Here is a 27,848-nt window from a genome sequence, read left to right as displayed (position 1 = left end):
CTGGGGGGTGGGGGGTATTCTGGGGGGATAAAAGCCTAAAAAAATATGTTTGATAATTTCCAGAGCAATATCCTGTTTTCTTAGATAAGAAAATTGCCTCAGTGGTTTAAGTCATCTCCTGGTGACTGAAGTATAAAGAATCTTGGCATCAGGATGAGGAGACCTGGATTTTATCTTCTCACAGCTGGTGACATTTGTCAAACCTTGCATTTCCTCATTTGTAAAACAGAACCTTCTAACAAAATTGTAAAGAGTAAAGATTAAAGGAAATAATCTTTGGTCAGGGTTTCTCAATCTGGCTTTTATGTATGTGCTAGAAAAATAAAGTTGAATTTTGAAATAAATTTGAAAAACGATGGGTTAAAAATTATGTGTTCAAGAGATCATGACTGTCTCAGAGGAGAATCACTATGTGCTGTACCCCAATTTTATTGTGCCAATAAATTCCTTTATTTGAGGAGAATCTTTTAACAGCTAGGACAAGCATTTCAGGGAGTATAGTCTGAAAAATGGTGATCTGTATGGCAGTGTCTGGGCACAGAGTGGTGTTCTTAAATATTAATTTAACTAGATTCTCTGTAGACCAGTTATAGTTCATCTTAGATCTCAATGTACAATAATGGAAATGGCACAGTAATATGAATACAAAGCCAGCCATTCTAGAATCCCAGGTCTCTAGGACAGCATTTATTTTCTGTGTATCTTAAAACTTTTGCTAACTTATATTTTCCACAAAATGCACCTGTTTCTGAAAGTGTTAAGCCTTTTGACATTCTGAAGCCTTAAACATGTAATGAAATTGCCAAAAAATGCATTTCATGATTGAGGCAACCAATTGATAAATGTAACCTCTTGAAGTTTCATGTGTAATAAGAAAATACTTACATAAAATTATATACATATGTAATTGTACACACATATGTACACTATGTTTTATAGACAGAGCTATTTCCAAGTGAGTATTGTGATTAGTGTGTATGAATAGGATAAAACTTGTATATTGTATTTTGTAGTCAACAGATATTTTTAATTCTCACTCTGTGTGTCAGATCCTGGGTGGGCAAGTTCGAAAACTATGACAGAATATTTTCCCACACGGTATTCATGAGCTAGTGAAGGGTAGCACTACCCATGTGGACTATAAGTGCTTAGAGAGGGCCAAACCTCCCATGAGAGTCAAAGAAGAAAGCAGTTCGTTTGGGGAGGAGGGACAATGGAATTCTCCATCAAGAAGACAGTTCTCCATCTGGGCCTCTAGGGATTGTTTTAGCATGTCCAGGGGAAAGAAGGGGGGATTCCAGGGGGAACCATGATTGGGGGAAAGTACAAAAATGTCGACATGTGAGTCCTGCTTAGCAAAAGTAAATAGATCTGTGTAATGAGAGAATAGAATGAGGGTAAGGAGCAGCAGGAGACTTGAGCCAGGCGTTAATGCTGAAGCAAGATTTTAAGGACTGATAGTGACAAAGTAAGAAATCAAGACTCAAGTCTGAAGAACATAGGGTGTTATCAGAAAGATCTGTGACAAGAAAAATCTTTACTTTAGAAAGTTGTTTCTGATTTCTTATGGAAAAATATATCCTAGGTAAATCAAATATTTAAGTATAAGAGATAGAAATAGTAAAAATATCTCTCTATAGAGGACTTATGCCGGTACATCACAATACTCAATGCCGAGTACTGCACAGATAATCTCCCCTGTAATACTCTCACAAGACAACAAGAGGTAGAAATTCTCTTCCCCAGTTTTGACATAAAATAATGTGCTTAAATTCACACAGCTTACAATTGTAGAGGAGAATTCAAATCTGTGTAAGTCAATGCTTTTAACTATTCCACAGTAACACTCATTAAAAAGTAGTAAACTAAGTAGAAGGAACTAAAATGAAGGCTGTTTTGTTTACCTTCTTGAGGATAAGAGGAGACTCTCTAGACATAGTATAAAAGTCAGAAAGGAAAATGATTAAGAAAAAACATAGATTTTATTACATAAACATCAGTACCTTCTATGTAGAATAATTATAAGCAAAGTAGAAACACAGGCAACAAACTAGGAAAATACAAATACTTTCAACTGATATGACAGAAAAAGCATCTTACAATATATAAAAATCAGGTATTTCTAAAAATAAGTAAGGAAAATATGGACTCCTCTAACAGAAAAATTGGCAAAGGATATAGACAACTAGTTCATAGAAAGAGAAATACTAATGGGGATATTTAGGAATGGACCGAGTGTGAGGGGATATGCGTATTCATGCAGCATTGGCTGATGCATGACTTTTCGCCATCTTTCTCCAGGAGAGTTTGCCCATGTGCTGAGCAGACTCAGTGGTCCTTTGTGTCCCTTTGAAATGTAAATTGCCAAGGAGACGTGATGAGTACCACAGAGAGCAGTGAGCTAATGAGGGTCTTTTGTAAAATTTGGCTTGGAGTCATGGAATTCAAAGTCATGGCCGCCCTTTCACATGGGATATATTCTGCAACCCTGAAATACTCAAAAAGTTGAAGACTACTTGAGATAGTAAAACTATATACATTTCTTAAATACCATCTTCACCTACATTCAAGCATATTCACCCAAGTCAAAACTTCAAAATTGAGATTTTTGGATGCATTTGATTGAGAGTCACATCTTAAGGTTATAGGAATTAAGTCTTTTAGTATGAACCTGGTTGTTCTATAGGCAAATGCCAGAACTTGGCACCTGGTTTCCTGGATTCTAACAACCAACCTTCTGCATGAGTAAATACCGATGTAACTGTATCACCTAGGTATATCACTGTGGAATTTCAAAATTCTCTGGTCTTTTCTCAAAGACACAACTCAATAAACAGTGAAGTCAAGAGATCAAAAGTATTTGAACTTGAAAGGGACTAGAGTTTATAACCCCTGTGGTGAAGGAGGTTATGGACAAAAGACATTTAAATAACTGGAAATGTTTCATTCTCTTAAAGTGCTACCTCAGTTGTTAAAAAATAAACACAACTGACATTTCTCCTTAGTTTAACATCCTCTCACTGTATCTCTTAACATAACTTCCCACTCATTTGAATTTTTGCCAGTCACTGTCTTTGGCTCCTTATTATCTTTTCTGTTGAACTAGGAGAAACTCCTAATCTTTGCTTTTCTCCAAGAAATACGAATACTGAACAAATGTTGTGTTTCCTCTGTATGGGAGGATAGGAAGCAAGGAGTCTGCAGTGAATACTTCTAATTAAAGCTTCACTCTGACATCTAGGAAGCAGCTCTTTCCTGACTGTATTCCCAGGACCATTTTTATCCATGTAAGGCAATAACTAAAACCTCACCAAGACTCTAAAGAGCTGTGCACTTCCTACCTGAATCTGAGATGTGTTATGCTGGGTTTGGAGATTTCAATCCAGCCCCTATGGGACTGTGCTTCGAAAATAAAAATTTAAGTGATAAAAAATTAATAAGGCCAACATATAATATTCTATATTCTGCTACAGTCTTGTTTTTTTAATTCTAGGATGTCTCTTTCAAACGAAAGAGTTATATTGGCCAGGGATTACTTCATGTGAACATAATTCAGCTGCTTCTTATCATGGACTACCAATACAGGACATCAACTCAGGTCAGAATCTCAACAATTAATTTTGAGAAGTACCAGAGCATGACTCTTACATGCTCTCCAGCACATCTGGTCAGCTGCCACGTGGCCTCTTCCATTTCTTTCCTCTTCTTTTGTCGAAATCACCTTTCACTAAGAGAGTTTGTCATCACCACCTGAATGTCACCACTTTGCAACCTCTACTGGGCACAATTTATTTTTTCTAACAGAATCTGCTCCAATATTTATTTTCTTCTATATACAGTATCAGCTTGTCTTTGAATGTTTGTATCTTCTCTTTGAGCTTTATTTCAAAGAGGAAGTAGCTCCTTTAATTTCACAGAGAATGTGCAGTCAAAAATTTAATCTATTTCATGGAGGAATTCCCCTTGTTTTCTTCTATTTCCTGCCTCTTTCATGTTTTGTTATTTTTCTTTGCTTCCTGCTATGTTTTTTTCTTGACACATCAGGTCCCGTCAGCAATGTTTTCTGGCTATTCTGATCATGATGTATAGGGGTTTTATTTCAGGACCACCTATTGACTGGCAAAGAGCTGGTCTAGTAGGAAGCTTGAATATAGATCTCTTATCTCAGAATACTTCCTAACTTTGCAATTTGGAGCAAAGATTTCTTAGTGCAAGCAGTCCTTCATGGAGAGATTTACTGTTTACTTCCTTTCAGAACCTTTGAAAATTATTCTCATGGACAATCACTTCTTTATCTTGCCTCACTAATTGTCTGCTTTTTGCAAAACACTTGTTTGGATGAATGAATGAACAAGGGTCTCCTGGGAATGGCAGTTTGATATATTCCTCACAGACATGGCTCTCTATTATGTTTCTCCCAATCCTTCAATATTCACTTGGTTATTTCTAACCTAAGGAGGCACCGTAACTTAGCCCCTACCCACTGTGGAAAATTTTAAATCTTATGTACTGTGAATTTAAAACAAAACTTAAAAGAACATGAAGCTGCAGCATAAAATAAAGAGAAAATATTTGCTAGGATTTTTGCCATTTTTATTTTCTGTAATTTAGGTTTTTAAAATCAGCTTCATGAGGCTTTCTGGGTCCTGTGTTCACATAATCTACCAATAAGCACATTGAACATCCTACATGACTAAATGTGAACCTTTAAATTATAATTCTAACAGTAATAGCTAACATTTATAGAGAGCTTACTATATGCCTGGCACCAGTGCTTTATGTGAATTACTTTTAATTAATTGTCACAACAGCCGTGTGATTGGTATAAAATGGAAAATTGAAGTAAATGTCTAAGCTAGTCAGTGGTGAAGTGCATGATCCCAACTCAGGCAGTCTGATTACAATATGGTACCTTAGAGTGTTAAAAATGAGGACAGTGGCCTTTTGTGTTAAGTACAAAGTGGACTAATGAAACTTTGCACAAATCTGCACTAGTTTCCCATATTAGAGTCAGCTTTTCCTAGTTTTCCTAGTCCTTTTTTAATGCTTACATTTCTGCATCAAATAATTTATAAAGCATTATTTTAGATACACGTCCTTCTAGTCGCTAGTTCAATATCCATACACAAGAGTAAGTGTAACCAGTAGATAAACTTTTCTAAATGCTCGTTTTTATCTCAGGGAATATATAGGCAGATAACACAAAAAAATTCTTCTTCCTCTGTCCAACATCTCAGTTGACGGAATTAGTATAGCCAGGGAATCCCATCCCTGGGTAGAGTTGGATGCACAATACTGCTCTTGTCAAATATCAACAAGTGCCCAACATTCACTTAGGACTGACTGTGTGGAAAGCAGTATCCTGGTGCCGTGAGAGAAGGGAACTGATTGTGACTCACCCTGTTGGGCTCATATTCAATCTAAAAAGACAGACACGTAGACACAGACACAGAAATGACCCAGTGTGATCTAGCCCTGTGACTCTTAGGTGTGCTTTGTGATGGAAGGTTCAGTCTTGAAGGAAAGGGTTTGTGCTGCCTAGAAGTTGACTCAGGGAAAATTTTACAATGGAGGTGACTTCTAAGCTGGACTGTGAAGGATGAGAAGAGTTTAAAATTTAGTTTCTGGTCAGTTCAAACAGCTGTGCTATGAAGGTGTGATATTACTGTGATATTTTGAGACTGTTTAGCCAGACAGCTAGAGCTACCCCTATCCTGTCCTACTCCGTCTAGCGTCTTCTGGAACTCTGTGACATTTTACTATAGTTCAATTGTATATACATAAATTTATTTGACTATTTTTCTTTAAAACTTTACATGGATTTAAAATGAGCAGTCAGTAAATGAAAACGAAAGGTGACATTTGGGGATAAAATTAGCGAACATTCTAAAGTAGCATATATCAAAAAAGTGGAATCTTCAGTTTAGGACATAGAATCCTGGCAAAAAGATTTTTTTCCCAAGGAAAAAGTGGAGAATTGCTTTTATGGAAAACATAGCTGATACCTCTAAAAGGTCTCTTGAATCCACCCACTTCTCTGGTTCCGCCGCCTCGAACTGTTCTCACTTAGACTCGTGATAGCTTTACTATTTGTTTGTTGTTTTCTGATTCTTTCTCACTAATCTCCCCAGTATATTCTCTGCTTTGCAAAGAGCAGATCACAGACTTGTAACTCACATAGCTCAGACTCCTTTCTCTCATTGCATTTATCACAGTTTTAATTTTTCCATTTTGTGCATGATTATTTATTTAGTATACTTCTTTGTCACTAGATTTTCAACTCCTCATTAGCAGGGCCCCTGTTGATTTTGCACACCCTGTTCAGTACAGTAAACAAATAGGGACAAAACAACTTATTGTTTCAATATTGTTTTTGACGTTTCTTTGGTAGTTTAGTCACATGACATTGTGCTGGGTTTTTTTCCCCCTTAAATTACATTACCTTTTACCACAACCTACATTCACTTATTCAATAAATATATGTGTTATACTACATTAGGCACATGGATGGTGAGGTGAGAAATGGAAAAATGTGACCTTTGATCTGAAAGGTCCTATTTTATAGTTGGGGAAAAGGCACAAAAGGTCCTTGAACAGATGACACCTGAAATAAAGGTGTTGCAGGGTAGTATAGGATTAAATACTGAATGAGTAACATTGACACAAAGTGTTACATAATCTCAGACGTTCGGATGAGTGAGAGCTGCTGTTTGGATGGAAAGTTTCCCAAAGGAAGAAAGGAATGGAGCTAAGTGCCCAGACGTTTTGAACACATGTGGGTTTTTAGAGACACCAGCTTAAACATTATACCTGGCTTATTCCGCGTAAGTTTTTATGTATCAGGAGAGTCCTTAGGGAACATCCTCTGACCTCTGTGACCTCTTCTAGGAAACAGCTCAGAGTCTGGACTGGAGCCATAACCACCAATTTTTCTGGCTTGTACCCAAGCAATTGTGTATAGAGTGGTTGGCATTCTGTGCTGTTTAGCCCAGAGGCCCATTCTCTTGTTCTTAGTGGGATATAAAATCTCCACAGTTGAGTGGATTTGTTATAGCTTGGCCAAAGCCTGCAGCTTAAAAGAACTTTATCAACATCAACATGTCTGAAAATTTTCAGACTCTGGGGGAAGATTTGTGGCCATTGTGGTTGCTAGAGGGTGAGACTAAAAAAGTGCAACATACAGATGGTGAAAATACAGACCTGTTTTTAGTACAGGCATAAGGATATACCCCAAAGATAAGAAGAAATGAGTCTCACCCAATCAAACTAAGACTTAGTAAATGGATAACTAACTCACCCTCTTAATAAAGGCTAATTGTAGCAGACCTTGGTGGTTCATTCTACATCCATTCTCCTGACTCCACTTCATCTTTCCTAGCAGAGCCCACTTCCAAGTTTGGAGGCTGAAAATGCCAGGCACAATCTACTGGGAAAGAGTGCAGCTATGGCATGACCAACGCTGACCAACTAGGACCTAAACTGGGGGAGGCTTTGGGAAAAGTTTTCCTTAGTAACAAAAACAGAGACCCATAGAAGGGATAACCTCTTTCTCCTTCACTGGAGAGGTCGTGTATGCCTGTGCCTTCTGGAACTATCACAGCTGTATTGAAATAGTGAACTGTGACTGTGCCGACATATTGAAGAAGGCACGGAATTCAGATGAAAAAATGATGATGGCATCAGTGAGCCAGATCTCCGCCTCTGAGCTGTCCAGCCCTGTCTGGTACCCTGTTAGTGTGAGATCATAAATGCCCTTATAATTTATACCACTTTTACTTGGGTGTCCTATTATCTGCAGCTCAAAGCTCATATCTGACTATCTAATCATATAAAATATAAAAATGAGTTAGATAAAAACAAAAGGTAACATAATGTTTAAAGTAAAGATTTTAAGCCTGATTAATAGAAACATCTATTTCGTATTGTATTTGCTTATCACTAAGTTAAATCTATCCAGGTAACATAGTGCTAAAACATCAGAGGCTGACATTTATCAATTACAGTTTTCCTCACGTATCTGAGCAACTAAAGTAAATATTCCTGGTGGATTTCAGTGTGCAGAATTCCAGAATTGGTTGGTCAGTTTTCTTTATGAAATGCCTTAAAACATCCTTTTTGTCCTCTATAAATTTACTTGAAATGTCATACTCCTTTCAAGTTGAATGTAGAAAGTTGGCCTCTAGTAGCTAGCCGGTAGTGTTCCACTTAAAAAAAAATCTGTAAATAACAAAGAAGTGAGCCGAATAGTCATCTGCCTTCTTTATAACAGTTTCTTTATAAATGATGTTATTTATGTAATTTGAAAAGGAATAAAAATTACAAATGCCAAATTGGGTGCAGGGCTGTGTAATTGCCAATTCAAGTGAGACACCCTGGCGTTTCAGCTTCAATAACTTCACTGTGCATCCAACTTTGATAATCAGTTTTGAATAAAAATACATACATATTTCAAAAACTTCAATCTAGTTCTTTAGATATTGATATCAAAATTCATATCTTAGGTTCCAGTCCCCCCAAAACAGAATAAGCATCATTAAACCTCAAAACCTGATCTGCAGAAAAAGGCTGTTGGGTGAGCCAGGCTCAAGGCAATCTTTTTTCTTTTTCTAAAATTCTGTGCTCATATTTTTTCTTCCTACAATGTCTTATGTCTGACGTTCAGTCATAAAATCCATTCCCAGCAGAGGAGAAAAATGAGGACATGATGGTATGATCTATGCATCCTGCCAAGGTCCCTATTTCGGTGCTGGAGGCGCTTTGTAGCCTGTTGGTTATTGCATTGCAGCCTCTGTTCCTGCCCGCATCCACCAGGGAGTCCAGTGCCCTGCCTTGATTTCTTGACCTTTGTGTTTACACTGTTTCCCCCTCTGTGCTATGTTTTCCTCCGAGCTATCAAATACTTCTAATTCCTATCCGAAGCCGGGGAGCTTCCTGCCAACTCCCAGAGGCAGTCAGGACGCTCCTCGCCCTGGCTCTGCACGCCAACTTCCTGCCCAACACTGAACTGTTTTTCTACATGTAATATGCAGTTTCTATGTCACTGCCTATGTTGTCTTTTCTAAACTTGAAAAGCTTTGAAATTATTAAATGTTTACCCTTTCTCTTAACTCCAACACCCACCTCCTGTTTTTTAACGCACATCTTTTAACTCATTTAGAGAGAGCCTCAGTGCCTGTATTCTTCCAACGTGATTCATTTCCAAGTGGAAAGTTTTCAGGAAGACTGGGCTTTACCTACTTGTAAACTCAAACTTTATATTTTATTCATTTGGAATGGACTTTTGAAAAATGAGTTACTAATTTTTTAGGCTTTTTGACAGTGATTTAAATCACTTTATTTTCCTGTTTGCTCCCCTAGTGCCCCATGTACTTATTACACTGTTTGAATTGTTTTCTTATCTCTCTCCCCACTTGTAAAAGAAAGAAATTACTCGTTTTTTTTTAAGAACATTTTTCTTATCAAATCAATTTATATTGTAGAGATAAATTCCAGCTGTCCAGCCCTGTCTGGTACCCTGTTAATGTGAGATCATAACATCATATTGTAATTTTTCATTTTTAAATGTTTTAAATTTTAAAATTTTTCATTTCAAAAATTTAAATATTCTACATAATCAGAATAATTATTCAGATTTTCTCCATATATGATCCTGAAGCCATAAATTTTTATTTTAATGTGAATGTATTTCATTTCATTTACTATCTAAATTGCATGGACTGCTGATGGCTCATTTTTACTAACTTCTATGATCCTGGTTACTTTTTAAGTAAAATGGCATTTTATTTATTATATATCATAGAGTTGGTAATTAATTTATCATTTGAATTTTTTTCTTTACATGTCACCCACATCTCTCTACACTCACCTAATATCTCTGCTCTTTTCCTTCTTCTCCCTTTAATTTTTATTACTCATATCACAGTGTTAAAATAAAACATAGACATTTCTTCATTTTCAATAAGTGAGTCGCACAATGTATTTTTAATTGTTAAATTCAAGCCTAAATAAAAGAGTGGATGGATACAAATAATGAATCCTTACCATTTTTACATACACATTGTGAATCTCGCTGAGGTGATTAATAAACAGAGCAAGATAGTAAGTTCCATACATCGCCTCTAAAAGAGAGGGGAATTAGAAAGTTTTAAACACAATTGGCTTCAAATCTAGCTCTTGATGTTTTGTAGCTGGTGGTCTTCAACAGTTACTTAACTTCTCTGAATATCAGTTTTCTCATTAGGAAAATGGAAAATGCAATGATCTTAACTGGTTGTGGAGAGGGTTATGAATAAAGTGCACAGGACATGGTAGATAATATATCAATATTAATTCTCTACCTTTCATTGCATCTATTTATAGAGGTTTTTCTTTAAGTCAGACAGATAAGTAAGTATAAATACCAGAACTTGATTTTAAACTGGAAAAGAAAAGCTGTATTTTAATAATCTATTCCAAATGGTTTGCTTATCGATAACTAACTTAGTATATTAAGATTGTTCATAACTTCCTATTCTTACGTAAAAGCTTGGTACCTTATGGATATAAAAAGTAAATTCTGTATGCAGACAAGGTATTATTTCTGTTTACAAAGGAATTAGTAAAACTGAAGAAATAGCTTAGGAAAAGCAAGGGGGGAAATCCACTTCTACTTACCTTGGGTGGATGGTTCAGGCATAACCAAACCTCTGTATAACCTGAACAGGCAGTGTCAGAAGTAGTAAAGTTGAAGTTCTAGAAAGCTTAGACAGTAAAAAAGAATTTTGGCTCTACCTTATTGTTTTAAAGTTTAGCATGGATAAACCTTGTTTTAGCTTATGACATTTCAGTTCCATGAGTGTGTCAAACACTGTGGATCGACTGCTCTAAAGCCATTTTCAACCCCTTTCTTGTGTTTCGGTATTGTAGAAACTGCAAAGCTGGAGTTCCAATGCCCATGGTCCTACACTCACTTCCTCTTAGGGGTGACCACGTGACCAGTTCTACACAAAAAGATTAAGTTGAAGTCACTGGGCTTTTAAAAAGGGATATTTGAAAAAGGTCACTGTCCTTTGGCTTTTGTCTTCCCACTTCTTCCTGCTTCTGCCTGGAAAGCAGATGTGAGCCTGCCCAAGAAGCAAGCACCTCACAGCCTCACCCAGACAGTGTCCTTGAGGACCTACCTGCATATGCTGAGAACAACTGAACAGAAAAAAGAGAAAGTTCCCTAGAGCACTAGCTTACTACCCCCTGACTGCTGGCTGTCTGAGATAAATAACCCCTATTTATCTAAGTCATTGAACGAACCTTTCGTTGCTTAAATCTGAATTCAGTCCTAATTGATACTAGTTTCTACTTGAACACTGAAGACAGATTGATTTAAAGACTGTTTTCTCAATTCTGTCAAGGAAGGTACATAACTAATATTTTAGAGGTACTGAAGTGAGGTTAATTTATTACATAAGATGAGTGATCGGGGTAGTAGGACTTACCTCCCTTCCACCTCTGCACTAAACGCTTGCTCTGTGAAATATCGTCTGCAGACCAACATCATAAGCATCATCAGATAACTTACTAGAAGTCTGGAATCTGAGAATTCCCCCTGTCCACCTGCTGTGGAATCTGCATTTTAACCATGATCCCCAGGTGATTTGTATGTACATTAAAGTACATTTTAAAATGCTGGATAAATGATGGGCTTTATGAGATGAGAGGGCCAGTCTTTTTTTTTTTTTTTTAATTTTTTATCTTTCAATTTCCTGATACAGTTTCTAGATAGAACGTAACAAGCCCAACCAAATATTTGATGAATGAAACATAACACTGGCTCGGCATCAATCATTAAATGCCGTTATATATTTTATTATCAAAAACCTGACTGTTATTTGCAAAGCAGAACTTACGGCTATGAGGAAATGAGTAATGGGCCAGACATGATGTGAAACAGGAAAAGTAGTTGAAAAGTTACAAAGTTTAGAGTGGAATAAACAATAGGCTCTCGTTGTGCACTGAAATGAAAAGTTTTAAAGAATGTGGACCCCTCTAACAGAAAGAGTTAAACATAGACAGCTGAAGGCTAAGTCATGGAGAGACACCCTTGTCAAGATTTATTATTTTGCCTGGACCATCTAATTCTAGGTCAGTGGCTCTCCTGTTTGCTAGAGTGATGGACCACTGAATTCTGAGGGAAACTAGGAATGCTGTCCCACAGAAATGCACTTATACTCAGAATGCAAACACACTTCATACAGTTTCAGGGAGTGCAGGCTCCCCAAAGCCTACCTACCAAAGGTGCAGTGGACCTCAGCCCTCCATGGAGTTTGAATTTCTCTTATTACCAGTTGGGTGGAATGATGAAATCTATGAACGGTTCAGATAAATAGATAAAGGCTACTTCCTCACATATACTAAAGCCTAAATCATTTCCCAGTTTAACTTTTGACTGAATGAAAGAAGCATGATGCTTCCATGAGGTTCCGCCAGTCTTTTTCCATGGGCCTGTTGTGGCTGATGAACAACCGAAAAGGGTGTAAGAAATTAACTTGTACGTACACTTAGTTGTTAAACTGAGGAACACTCAAAACACAGAAGAAGTGTACCCAGCTTAGAAATATATATATGGAGATATTAGAGACTTCCTTCCATTATTAGAAGGCTTTTAATTTAGAGGGTATTATGGGTTGAATTCTGTCCTTCTGAAAATATATAGTGAAGCCCTAACCCCTAGTACCTCAGAATATGACTTTATTTGGAAATAGTTTCCTTGCAGATGTAACTAATGAAGATGAAGTCATACTGGAGGAGGGTGAGCCCTTAATTCGACACAACTGGTGTTCTTACAAGAAACACAGAGACAGACATAGGAGAGGAGAGCACCATGTGTTCTCTGAACAGGGTCAGAAATTTCAGTCAGCAGCCAATAGCCACAAGCCAAGGGACGTCTGGGGCCACCAGAGTCAGGAAGAGTCAAGGAAGGACCCTCCTCTCCAGGCTTAGGAGGGAGCATGGCTTTGCCAACACCTTAATTTCTGACTTCTCCCCTCCAAAACTACGAGAGAATACGTTTCTGTTTTTTTAAGCCATTCGAGTTTTGAAAATGTCTTCGGAAAGCCCTAAAAAACTGATAGAGTGGGAGAAGCAAATCCTAAATTATAATGATTTGTTTTAAATGTCTGTTATGATTAATAAGAAAAGCACGTATTCAGCAAGTATTCATTGATCTTCACTATGTGTAAGACATTTTTCCATTTAGGATATTGAAATAAATAAGCAATAAATACTATGCTTAGTTTATCAATCAGGAGTAGGATGGCTGCCCCCTTAAAACTACTTTAAAGTGTGTTCCTCTCAAGAGTTTCATTGAGGTCAAAACCACTCTTAATATGTGCACATATAAGTGTATACATATCTTTAGTGTAGTGTTCTTATTCCTAAAAAATATATAGCCTAATTTTTATTTAAAAGTTATTTAGCTGATCTGGGTCTCAGTTCTTTTACCAATAGAATGGCATTAATATTAAATGTCAAAATTTTCTCAGTGTTCTAAATTTCTATCTGGTCAAAACCATAAGTGTTTGATAGTTCATTTGCTAGGGAACAATCTTAAATTGTTTGTAGGTATTTAACTTAAAGAAGATAAAACTCATGGAAAACAGCTCTCTTCGAATAGCTGAAGAGCAGTAAGTTGGAAGAGACACTGTTGTGTGTGAGCTCAAATCATGGAAGAGGTCTGGTGGAGATGGAATTGGACTCAATATATGGGAGAACTTGTTAGTAGTTTTGGCTTAAACAATATATTCTGACTCCTAAATTAATAAATTCTTTGTCATAAGAATTGTTTACTTTAAACTTATGCAGTGCTATATGTCAATTATATCTCAATACAACTGGGAAAAAATAAACATTTAAAATCAGAAAAAAAGAATTGTTCATCTGGATATTTGCCAAGATAGCTTGAAGGCATTTTAAGCATTCCCAGGTTGGTTGGTGGTTTCCTGGGTCTTATTTTCCAGACACTATTGAATTCAGAAGTATGTATTTAAAAGATTATTCACTCCAGAGATAGAATAGAGTTCAAGCCATCTACCTGTCCCTTGTAGCTATGTAAACTTAATTTCTGAATCTCATACAGATATTAATACAGGTATTAATACCTATACTAAAAAATTGCAGATATTAATACAGATATTACAGATATTAATACCTATAGTAAAAAATTGCCCTGAATTTCAAATAAAATAATGCATATAAATATCTAGTCACTAGTCATAACCTAATCAATGCTGGTTCCATCCCTTACTCTATAACTTATATTCTCCTGGATGAAGCATAAAGTAAGCAATACATATGAGTAAAACACTGTGTGGGAGATGAGGATAAATTCTAAGGAATAAAAGTAGAGCATGAGTGTGTACTTGTGGATGCAGTTTTACATACGGTGACTAGGAGGCCTCGCTGGGAAGGTCACATCTGAGTTAAGGGCTGACTGATGAAATGAGAGGGTGACCTACACAGCTGCCTGGGACAACAAGGTTGCTGGCAGAAGGAACAGTGATGACAGAAGCTCCAAGGCAGGAATATATTAGCATACTAGAGGGAGAGGGAAGGCTAGTGTAGCCCGACAGACTGAGGGAGAGGGAAAGCGATAGGAGATGAGTTTGGAGAGGTAAATGGAGGAGGCAGCTGATCCATCGGCTCTAGCTGTTGTAAGGGTTTTGACTTCTGTGTGAGATGCAAGGTCATTACATGATTTGGTGTAGAGGAGGAACAGCAGCTGACCATAGTTTTAACATGATCCCTTTAGCCACTCTGTTGGGGACAGACTGAAGGAGGCCATTCCAATAATTGTCTTGAATAGGGATGGTAGTATGAAGATGGTTAAAATTGGTCAGATACTGAATATGTTTTTGAAGTAGAGCCATCCAGATTTGCTTATGGATTAAATATGGATTGCAAAATAAAGTGAAGAATCAAGGATAACTCCAAGGATCTTGACCTGAGCAATGACAAGAACGGAGTTGCCACATTCTGAGATGGGAAACAGGAGAGGACTGTTTTAAGGAGTGATCAATCTCTGTTTTGATCATTACAAACTGATTATTGAACATTAATATCCACCCACCTCCTCCTGAGTTCTCACTATTAACTTCAGAAGGCAGACATTCTGATGAATTCTAGTGAGAAGCCTGGGGTCAATCAACTGGAGAATCCCCAAAGCAATAAGACCAGGCTTTCCACTTTCACTGTGTGAATAACAGTGTCAAAAACAGTAGCTGTTCTTCTCTCAGACAACGATCAGCAACAGATGAGTTGTTTTTACCTATTAATGCCAAAGACAACTCATAACCCTTTCCCACTGAATAGAAGACATTAATAAGATGAGAAGCTTTTGGCAGCAGAACAATATGATGTTCAAGGACATCATATCTTCCACAGTTCTTACAGGGCACACGTCTGGGTAGTAACAAATGAAAATCAAATAGCAAGAGCAAGAAAGATATGTGCATAATACCCGTCCACCTGAACTTTGAGGATATCTGAAGACAGTGAATTAACTGCAAGAGATAGCAACTACGAAGTAAGGAAGTCTCATATAGACTGCCAAGGACAAGTGAGGTATAGGGCAAACAGAGACAGACACAGTAGGCGGGAGAGACACAGAATTGAAGTGAGGAAAGGAGAGGCTTTGGCTTTAGTCAAGGACCTATCCACAAGTGACCTGTGTATTTTATCAGTTCCCAAGTATAAAGGAATCAGTTGTAAATATTAGAAATACAGACAGAAGGGTGTGTGTGTGTGTGTGTGTGTGTGTGTGTGTGCACGTGCATATACTGTGTATCACTGGTTCTTTGCCACGTCTAATATTGCTAGAAATTCCATTCTTACAACCTCTATGTATTTCAAGCATGTCCCCAGGGATGTTTCACTGAAATACAAGTCTTTTCATCTGATTCATAGCACAGGCATGTTTTTCTGCCCTCCAGATGTGGCCACTCTCTGCTGGGTTACAGGGTGTCTTCCAGACTCTGCTTTCTCTTGTGCCGGGCACCCCCACTAACCCTGCTTGCCACTTCCACCTCTGCCGGGCAGAACAGCCCTCCTTATGGCTATTACCACGGGCACTGTTCAGGCTCTTCAGCAAATGCCACTGCCATTCCTGTTGGGAGGCTTTGGAAAAAGTGACATGCTATTATTTCCACTGCATCTAAAGTGTTGTTTTCAAGGAGGAAGACAAGACTGTTCCAGAATGTCTATGTGATAAAGTCGTACCACATTCTATGTACGAGGGCAGAGAATGCCTGTCTTGCTGCCGTCTCACTCAAAGAATTAAATGCCGCAATTAATAAAATAATATTTGATTTAGTTCACTTTAACTTAAATAATATGCACATGCCGTAAAAATAAATCAAGAGGGAGACATCATATTATAAAATTAATCACTTTCAAATGGGGTGTTGAAAAAAAATTTTTTTTATGCTAGGAATTACTAGATAATATGATAATGTTATATTATTTCCCATGCTATTCCTGACATCATAAAACACTAAAACAAAGTTTATAGTCAGGTCACAAGCTTTTAATCAATTCAGGTCACATTTCAGAGTGCCACTGTGAGCTGTCTGCACCAGCTGTTTTGCAGCTGCAGTGAATTTGACATGTTCTGAAATCACCGTGGAGTGCTCCAGATCCTTTGGAAATTCAGAGCAAAGCCTGCGGAATAAAAATTGTAGCCTGCCACGCTGGACAAAATCAGGGAAGACATGTTTTAGAGAGTATGTATGTGCAAGTTTTTTAAAGAATTCCAAATATGAGTAGCTGTAGTCTTTAGAAAGTTTAATTACATACATGTATATGTCATATACATGCTAGCAATACCGTTTTAAACAATTTATTGCAAAAAATTTTCAACATAGAGAAAAATTCAAATAATTTTACAGTGAATACCTGTGTTTACCATCTGCTACTAATATTTTGCCATCCTCTCTTTGTCAAGTATCTGTCCAACTATGCCTCCTTCTATCAATCCATCAATGTATCTCATTTTCTATGTGTTTTGAATCTTTCTTAAGTACCTAATATGGAAGTACAAAATTTAAAAGGGCCAGATGTAATCTTTTAGAATATAACTGTTAGTTCCTAATATGAGAATTATGGATTTTTAATACTGGATTCTTAACCTTCATTGTAGCCACCTTATTATTTAGTGATAGGAATTAAGGCATACTTATTTTAAAGAGTTTAAGTAAGAGTACCCAACTAATTAGTAACTTAACCAAGATTAGAATTCTTACTCTGTATTTTACATAAACATTTGCCTGGGTAGTAAGAGAAAATTCTAAGGTGCTAGTAAGATGAAGAGAATCATGGAAGTGTGCTCTTTGTTAGAAAACTGAAGTGGCTAAGTTAATAGACTGATGCATGGCTGAACTGGCAGTGAGGTTTCAGAAGGAACTAGAGTTAAATGAGTTAGGAGCTGAACGTCTATGAAAGTCCTCCCACTGTGTAATCAAAAGAAAAAAAAATCTGCTAGAAAAGCCCTAATGCTAGCAGAAATCTTGTATGTGTGCCCAGTTTCTAAAATTACAGAATGTCAAGGGGATGAAGTATCTAAGGCTGAGTATCGGAAGAAGGGAATTCGAGTGGGAGACAAAGCGCATCTGCTGCTTAAATCCAGTTTGACAAACTCACAGATTGTCCCAATCAGCACAGTTTAGCGAGCATGGGAAGAAGATACACTGTAGTTTACACACTCTTGAATAAGAGGTCCATTGCTAGAGGGGTGCTTAAAATTAACTTCCATGTTGCTCACAATAATTTACATTGTTTCCAGGCATATGCTTAGATAAGAGTTGCAACTCTGTTCAGAAAATGAATGTGTCACCATTTAATCTCTTTGTCGCTTTTATGTTTCCATGTTTCGACACAAGCTTTTAAAGCAAATTGAAAATCAATGGGTGAATGAATTTCAGATAATTGTTAAAATTTAGAGAATACAAAATTCATTACATTTTGACTCATATTTGAAAGTTGGTAAAGCAGAAAATGCAGGATTTTCTCTTTTCTTCTTTCTATGACATCCTCTAAAAACCCGTCTTCTCCAGGACTGCTTCCTCAGACTCCAGCTGAATGACTGAAGTATTTTCCCTGAGACCATAGTTTTAGTGATTTATAGTGCTTAAGAACTTATGGGAAATGTTTAAAGTTTAGCTTCCTGAGCCTTAGTGTAAAAGAGACCAGTCTCCTGTGTTTTAAATAAACCTTCCAGATAATTCTTTAGGTAACCAATATTTGAGAACTACTGGTATAAGTAATTCTACATTATAATTTAAAAAATCTGGCTTCTAGTTTTGGTTCTATAGTGGCTATCTATATTTTGAGTGACCCTACAAAAGTCCCTTACCTCTAGAATTTATTCCCTGTGATGCAGTAGATGCCAGACCTACCCAGGAAGATAAAACAGAATTTATTTTTCTCTTATGGAGCTCTCCTCTGAACTACAAACAATACAATAATAAAGATCTTGTAGGACTTTTGCAAGATTTAAAGTAATGTATTTAGAAACCTAATGTAATATCTAAGTTGTGCTCAATAAATAATGGTTATTATTATAATTTAAAAATTATTAATACTATTAAGAAACAGGCACTAAACTCATCTGTTATTTAAGAGTAGCCCTATGAAGTGCTAATTTGATTAAAGTATGTCTGAACAGCAGGGTCATCCTCTCTTAAATGCTCCACTGATCTTAGTTTTATCAGATGACTCACTCAGTCTAGGGTACCGAAAATGAGGGGACATGTGGTCTACTTAGGGAAAGCAAAAGGGTAACCAAGAAAATGTTCGGGAGAGAGCACACAGGAAATGAATGCATTTAGCCTCAAAAAGATAAGGTAAAGGGGGTATAGATCTCTGACTCTCAATTTCCTCATCTTCAAAGTTGAACTAATGATTCCTATTCTCAGGTTCATGAATCAAAAACAATTGTAACCAAATTCTGCCATGTGCTAGTTGTACAGATTTGGCTCAAATCAGTTAACTTTCTAAGCCTTAATTTCTTAATCTGTAAAATATAAAACATACTGGGAAATACCTTATAGACTGTGAGACTTCTTGGTGTGTGATGCAAGCTTAGTAATTGGTGAATATTTGCTAGTGCCGTGGACTCATCTGTTAGTTTCCTAGGACTGCTGTAACAAAGTATCACCAGCTGGGTACCTTAAAACAACAGAAATGTATTTATTATCTCATAGTTCTGGAAACGAGGTGTTCAAAATCAAGATGTCAGCAGGGCCATTTTCCTTCTAAAACTCGCAGGGGAATTCTTCCTTGCCTCTTCCTGGCCTCCGGTAGCTTGCTGGCAATCCTTGACGTTCCTCGTCTTGCAGCTGCCCAACCAGTGCCTGCTTTTCCTATCACATAGCATCCTCCCTATATGTCTCTGTCTTCACATGGCCATCATCTTCTTGTAAGGACATCAGCCATGCTGGATTAAACGTCCACCTTACCATCCAGTCTGTCTTCATAGTAACTGATTATATCTACAACTAGTCTAAGGTCACTTTCTTAGGTACTGGAAGTTAGGGCTTCAACAAATCTTTTTTGTTGTTGCTGTTGAAGGGAACACATTTCAATCCATAACAATGAATCACTGTCTACTTAGCCAGGGTTACAATGAGCATTATGTGAGATGAGACATGAGAGCCCTCCATACCCCAAAATATAAATGTTCTATACAGTTGTTTTCATAAAACCTTCACAAAGATGAAGAGAAATTCTTGGAATAACAAGGAATAGCAAGCATAAACATATTTAAACCTAACCAAAAGTAATTTAAGTGACACTTTAGGAAAACCTGGTAGCAACGATGACTCTAAAATGACAGAATGTACTCTTTAGTCATCTTCTTTGGAAACACGCTGCAGAATGCTGGAGTTGGGTTACGTGATTTATTCAGTGTCAGGAGATTATTTTGGTCTAGAAAGAGAGAAAGTAAGACCCTGGTACTTCAGATTGTGAAGTCCATATTTTGCCCTGCCAACTGTGTTTAATAAATAAGAAATAATATTGACGGGTATATACTAATTATTTTTTCCCATTAGGGATATAAACAAAATTTCCTTTTCACTGCAAAGGGTAAATGTTAGCACCTTACCTTTGTCTCTTCTATAAAAATGGGAAATCTGATATGAAAAACCTTGCCCACAAGTCCATGATGAGTAAATAAAAAGGTTGGAATTCAAGCCTATCATTTTGAATGAAAATGTTGTCTGTTTTTCTTCGGTTGTTCATCTGTTTTTATTTGCTGCTGTTGTTTTGTTCTGTTCAGGACATTGGTAGTACTAGATGCGAAGGTCAGTAGTAGCAACAGCAGAGGACGTGACCAGGACACTCATCGTAATTGTCCGTTGGTCAGAAATCACCATGGGAAGATGAGACCATGCATTTGTAGTTTCCCTTCTGAAGACAAATGTTTCCCATCCATCTTTTTGTTCTTACTACATTTCCTAAATTAATATTCAATTGCCTTATGAGAAGTGGAGGTGATTCTGTGATAACAGTTTGTTCCATTGAAATGATGAGACACATAGCACCAACTGTTTAAATTGTGTGCAGCAACCAATTATATATGACTTAGGATTTACTTGAATCCAAATACAAAGTCGATGGGATATGAGCTGAAATCAGTAAACGTCAGGTGCGGATAGAGGAAACAGCATGTCAACTTAATGCTTGTTCTACTGCTTCCCTGGGGAACACTCAAACAGATTTATGTCATAATTTTACTACAGTGGGTTGACTTACAGAAGATCTTTTCTATACCAAGACAACAACAACAAAAAATATGCTCACCTTGGGAAAACAAAGATTTGTCTCCAGAAGCTATTTCCAGCTGGCCTTCCCTAACCAAATCCCAGTGATTGGACCAAAGACATGTGTTACGTGCTAAAATCTAGCAGAAATACAAACTCTCAAAGTAACATCTGCAGAGAAATTACAAGCCAACAGAAAACCATGTTCATTGTCATTGAAATGGTGAGGCTTGCGTCCTTTTGAATTTTTCTGCTTCGATGGATATTCTTTATTCGTAACCTCTCCAAGGCATTTTCTTTGGAATACAAAAGGATGACTCATATTCTTTTTTTTTTATTCTCATGAATTCTCTGTTAGGTGTTAAAGTCTAAAGTTCTACAATGATGCTTTATTTCCTTTTACATCCACTTACCCAAACCTCCATTTCCAAAAGAGAGCAGCTGGAAAATTTATATACTACACATTTTTTTACATTCCTGAAGAATTGATTATGAAAACACTGATTGGATTTCTTCAGGTCAATGTGATATATTTGACTATATGATTCAAGTAATTATGCTTGGCTAAAATGTCAAAGATTAAAAGATGTAACCCAGGAAGCCTTAGTTTAGAAGAATTGTCCAGTTCTGTGGACCTAGTTGACTGCCTTGTCTTTAGATGGGCTTCACCAGAGTTATTCCATTTGACTTACTTCAGTTTATTTAACAAGTGTGGACTTTGTGCTTACTAGGTACCAGGAGCTATGAGGACTACAAAGGAAGTAGAAGTCATGGTCTCAGTCTTAATAAGCTTAATTTTAAAAATTGAAGTATAGTTGATTTAGTATAGTTGTGTTAGTTTCAGATGTACAGCAAAGTGATCCAGTTGTGTGTATATGTATTTATGTATGTATGTGTGTGTGTGTGTGTGGTGTGTGTGTATCACATTCTTTCTATTAGGAGTTACTATAAGATATTGAATATAGTTCCCTGTGCTATACAGTAGGTCCTTGTTATTTCTCTAGTTTACATATAGTCATGTGTATCTGTTAATCCCAAACTCCTAATTTATCCCTTCCCTTTCTTTCCCTTGTGGTAATTATAAGTTTGTTTTCTATGTCTGTGAGCCTATTTCTGTTTTGTAAATAAGTTCATTTGTATCATTTCCTTAGATTCCACATATGAGTGATATCACATGATACTTGTTTTTTTCTGCCTAACTTACTTCACTTAGCATAATAATTTCTAAATATGATAGGTCCATCCATGTTTCTGCTAATGGCATTTTTTCATTCCTATATCTATATCTATCTGCCTATCTATCTGTCTATCTATATCATATCTTTTTTATCCATTCATTTGTCAATGAACATTTAGGTTGTTTCCACATCCTGACTATTTTAAATAGTGCTATTATGAACATTGAGGTGCATGTATCTTTTAGAATTAGAGTTTTTGTCTAGGAAACTTAAAGTTTTATAATGGATATTTTCTTTTTAGTCAAGATGTGTAAATATCTTGAAATAAACAAAAAACAATTTAAACTCTTATGAATATCAAACCTCAATGATGAAATGCCAAATGCATGATATAGAAAATAAATGCAAAAGAAGACTGATATTCCTTAGTTCTAATCCAAAACTTCAGTGGTTTGAGTCCGTTTTTATGTTCTCAAACAAGATGTGAAACATATTCTATATAATTCATTAGTTATCTTTACTCAGAATGCTTCTTTTGCTAAATATTTGGTTTATAAACTTATTTGGGAAAAAGAAATCTTCAATGTTGAGCAAGACAAAAGACGTTTTAGCACTACACTGAAAAACAAAAAAGATTTTTGTCTCCACTTCATACCTGTATATAGTTTATAAGAGAGAAAGGAAGAACACAGACAGGTTTAAATGAATCTTCTTGAATCTGTAATATTTATTGTTTTAAGGCTTTCTTCTGGGTTTTCACTTTTCATTGCAAAGGACAAACCCAAGATATAAGCTATCTATTTCTTCTAGCCACATCTTATAATGCTAGTAATTAAGTCTGATTCCTGATAGAAGGGAATTGCTAGAGGTTGATTTGAGAGGTGGCAGGGAAGCAAATTAGTCTCTGGCTGTTTTTCTCATGAAGACTCATATTTCCTTTCAAAACTATCTACAAACTTTAGACATTTGTTTAGCTTCACCATCCTCAGTGTTCCGTTTTATTCAGTCTCACTTAAGTCCAAAGTCAACCTCTTCTATTGTGCTTGGTTCTTGTCAGATAAGAATGACAAGTAAGGAAAGGTTTAATCTCTAGACTTCAAATCTCCTTTTTCCATAAACACATACACACATCACTTATATCCCAAGGGATGATTTTAGTACTTAATTCTTCAATTTCCCTCTTATATCACTCCTGAAACCTTCCCTAAGGAAAAGAGCTGATAAATTTACTTCCAATAATATATTATTGACTGAAAAATCCAAATTCCTACTATTCAATCATTAGATTTGAATGATGCTTCTTAGAACGGGGACCTTGTCTGTTTTACTCACTGCTACATCTTCAGTGTCTAGGGCAATGGCTGGTGTATAATATATGCTCAATAAATGTTTGTTGAATGAATGTATGCATTGAAGAGAAAGTCTTCAGCCAAAGGGACTGAACAACTGCAGACATCAGGGAAAAATGTCTAATTTCTTTCTTTTTGTTGTCCCTGAAATACCTCTCCCAAAGCTGCTTCCAGTTTTACACAGGGCCACACACACACATAGTGTCCTTCCCTACCAGCTGCCTACCCCTCCTTCCCCTTCCTGACAGTAAAGAGTAGAAATCTTAACCTCTACCCTGAATCTATACGCAAACATCAGAAAACCCTCCGGGAATACTAGAAATGCCTGTTAGGTGAGTCTTGGCGAAGACTGAATTGCTAATCCTGAGTTCTGCAGCCCCACCAAGCCTTGCAACTGCTGAGGGCAGCACAGAAGAAACCCCTGTGGGGCATGTGATGTTGTTACAGGAAAAGCATCTCTGTGGCCCTCTTAGGAGCACCTATCAGGGTCTTCAAAGTACTTAATTAAGGGCAATGCAAAGGGACCACACTGAGGCAGAGAATGAGGGATTTAAGTGTGGTTTTTGTGCCACTGGTTCTTGACTCCTGAATCAAAATAGCCCAAGGTTAGGAGGTATCAAGAAATCTCTCGGTGTTAATCCAAACAGGCCGTTTGAGAGGAACCATTGCCATTGTGAATAAGTAGCAGCAAACAGTCACAGGACAGGAGGGCCCTCACAAGCTCACAAAGCAGTCCTTTATTTTCCTACTGCTTTCTGGGACTGAATCCCCCTTCCTGCACCACCGCGGGACCTCCAGGAAACAGAGATACTAACATTAAAGTTCAGTGTTTTCTGGCTCAGATTACAGTCATGAAAGCCAAGTTTTCTTTTTCATAACAAATTCTAATCTTGAGTGTCTATTCATCTTAATACACACACACACACACACACACATTAGTGAGCCTGTAGAGTTAAGCCTTCTGTCCAAGCAAGCTTTCAGTCGGTCACTGACACTCCTCACCCCCATCCTCTCTGTTGGCTGAGAATTGACAGCAGGAGCTCTTAAATGAAACCAGTTCACACACACAGTGGAAAGCCTTGAAGTCCCTGAGTGTCTATGTCCGCTTTTGTCAGGGGGAACACAGCGTGTTTGTAAACATGTGGCATGAAAAGAAGGTCCCGGCCAGGACAGCAAGCCCATGGCCACTGATTTCCCGTTTGTCTCTGACGGTATGTTACCCCAGCGACTGATGGAGGAAACACTCTCTGAGAGAACAACCAGCACTCCTTTTCCTATTTATAAGTTCTGCGTTTGGCAAGTAAGATAAAATTTTAAAACCTTCTAAATGTTCTTAATAGAAATTTTGTATGCCCCTGTTCTTGTCTTCATTCACTTCCCTCCTTCCTTCTCTCTCTAGAAAGGAGGGAAAAAGAGATAGTGATGGAGAGGGAGAAGGAGTTGGGGGTGAGGGGGGAGAGCTGGTGGGGAAGAGAGAGAATTCTTGGAATTCTTCTTCCATATTTTGATCTGCTAAAAACTATACTGCACTGGGTTTACACAGGAGAAACTTTGGGAAAAGCTCATGCAGCACCTGCAGAGCTTCATGAATAAGCTCCACCTCCATAGCGTAGAGTGGCCTGCTGGGTGAGTCTGTGGACCTCAGATGCCTTTTATTTGTCCTAGAGACAGATAGAAATGAATTGGCACATGCTGCATAGGAAGTACTGTTGGACATGTACGTTATTTTACCCTCTTTGAAGTAGAGTTGAACCCACACAGAAACAGAAAATGAAGAGTTGAGGTGAAGTAACTTCTTGCCCTTGGTCAGACTGTCAGATTCAGGGCCTGGTCTGTTGGATTCCAAACACAGTCCCCATACTATAAAGTCTCTCCACACTGAGATGCCTAGTCCCTGAAGTAGAGCAGAAATAAGATAACAGGGACTTTAAAGAGGATATATCAAAATAAGGAAATTATCACTGAGAAAACTGAGCATTTAACTACTTAACTGTCTTGTTCACTGCTTATAGGATTTTTTTTTCATTTTTTCTTGCTTTAATTTTTATTGTGGAAAATTTAAAACATACAAAATTAGAGACAGCAGAATAATAAACGCTATGTACCCACCTTTAATGAGGCCCAGCTTATGGGCAAAATCCCATACACAGTATTATTTGTATTAGTATATATTATAATACATTATACTCTTAGTATATATAACATTATATTATAATATTATCTGTTACATATTATACTATATTTCAGTGTGTATCTCTGAAAGATAAGGACTCTAAAAATATCGTTACAAAATTTGGGTAAATTTTAACAAGAAGTAAGAAATCTGCTCTTTTGATGAGAAGCAAGAAAAAAAAATTAGTCACAGTGTGATGGATAATAATGACCTTTCAAAGTCTAGCATATATATTACTGTAAAATGGAAAGAGTATTCAGTAAAAATAATCATATGACATTTTTTCACTTTCACTTTTTATTGAAGAATAGTTGACTTACAATGTTAGTTTCAGATGTACTCATTTTTATGTTTATATTCATGGTCACACAAAACAATGAAAAAATTCTTATTTTGGAGTAGTGATTTCCAAGCTACTGTGTCATTAAATATTTTACATTCTCCATCTCACAGCAGCCATTACTAAACAAATGGCAGCCCAAAACATTTTTACCTACATACCAATTTCCTCTTAGTATATGTCGTCTCTTTGTCAGAAGTCCTCAAACAATATTGACTGATACATTTGGGCCTTTGATAGCTGCTGTCTGTACATTTTTTTTTTTTTACCATCAAAAGATTACCTTAATATTCTGAAAAGTGCTCAGATTTCTCATTATGCTGGTCAAACGCTTAAACATTTTATTAATTAATGGGCCATTTCCTCCACAATCTCAGCTGTAGGTAATGCCTTTTAAATTTTTTAAATTATTAAAAATTTAATTTGGGGGATTTACCATTATGTTAGGATCCACTCAGTTTTTTTTAAAAATTACCATTCCTTCATAAAAATCTTTTCTTTAGTATTAACACTACCATTCATACTTCATATTGCTATGGTACATGTTATTACAATCAACTCACATCATTAATAATTTATTACATAACTAAAGGATGTCTATCAAGATGTGTCTTAATTTCTACCCATATTAGTACTCTAAATTTTACATAAATCTGTAGCTTCATTAGTTTTTTAAATTTAGCAGAGACATATTTACCGTGATTTAGCCTTTCACGTATACAGGCTCTTTCCCAGAAGGATTCCTAGAAACATTCACAAAGTCATAATAAGTTTTGTGATATTTGTAATAGTAAGACATTTCAACCACAGTTAATTAAGACTGCCGTCTCCTTCCATCCCAACTTTCCCCCTAATGTCAGGCAATGATGGAGTGGCCACAAACATATTTGGAATGTGGCTAAAGAAAAGTTACCTTGAGGATACTTTGAGTTTGGGTTTAGTGGGATATATCTATGTGGTTTGTGGTCACTTAAGTATGCAGATAAATGATTACTAACTGCCTGGATGCAGAGATAACTTCCAGGAATCCTCTTAATGCTCCTTGACTCAAAGGAACAGACTTAGAGGTTCTTTGATTGTGGTCAATTCAAAAAGCATTGTGACTACATTGCTCATGGAAACTTGAAATGCCTTAATCGTAAGGTCTTATATGAAAGGCACTGGGTAGAGATTTCCACCTATACTTGACAGCAATTCTTTATAACATTATTAGTAGTGATTTATGAGGCTAAGTGAAACATTTTAAACTATCAAAAAATACATTTTCAAGTGTACCAAATCAAAGACTAAATTATCTCCCTGATCTCTCTAGAAAATATTACAAAGTTATTGTCATATAAAGAGTAAATCAAAAAATTAGGGACAGTCAATAAATTAATACAACTATTATGCTTTTTCAGCATTTTGATGCTTATTGTATTTGTAATCTTGGAAAAATTTGGGCCCTATTGAGACTTTTCTTATTCTCAGTAAGTATTTATATATAGCTAATTTTGCATTTGCAAGTTTGTTATCTTTCTTTGAGACATCTCCAGTTTCCATACTTGCAAAAAAACTGGATTCAACCCTCCATGACAGAAAACCAAAACAGTTCAACTTATTTTCCTAAGAAGATTACATATTTATTTCAAATTAAAATTTTAAAGTTTTGTTTAAATTTTTCCTTCTTTATTTAAATAGATTTTTATCAAGATGAAGGACATTCATATAGTTGCTCTTTATATGGCAATTCTGATATGTTGCTTCGTAGCCTCTCAAACTAAATCCAAGCAAATGGTTTACAACTTTTCTAAAACTCAGTTTTGCTATCTGTTAAATGGGTAATGAATTAGACAGCCTACTTTCTATTCCCTCTGGTCTCTTTTGTTATGCATTTTGCTAAGTGAGAATAAAGACAAATAAACACACATCACAAATAATATATGGTGTATGTTATAATATACATTAACTTAGGACAGGTTTCCAATTTCTCTGTGGTTTAACTTTTCCAAAATAACGTGAGACAATTGAAATATGCCTCAC

The sequence above is a fragment of the Camelus dromedarius genome, chromosome 1, assembly GCF_036321535.1.
Source record: "Camelus dromedarius isolate mCamDro1 chromosome 1, mCamDro1.pat, whole genome shotgun sequence".
Lineage (NCBI taxonomy): Eukaryota > Metazoa > Chordata > Mammalia > Artiodactyla > Camelidae > Camelus > Camelus dromedarius.
Note: the sequence above shows the minus strand (reverse complement) of the source record.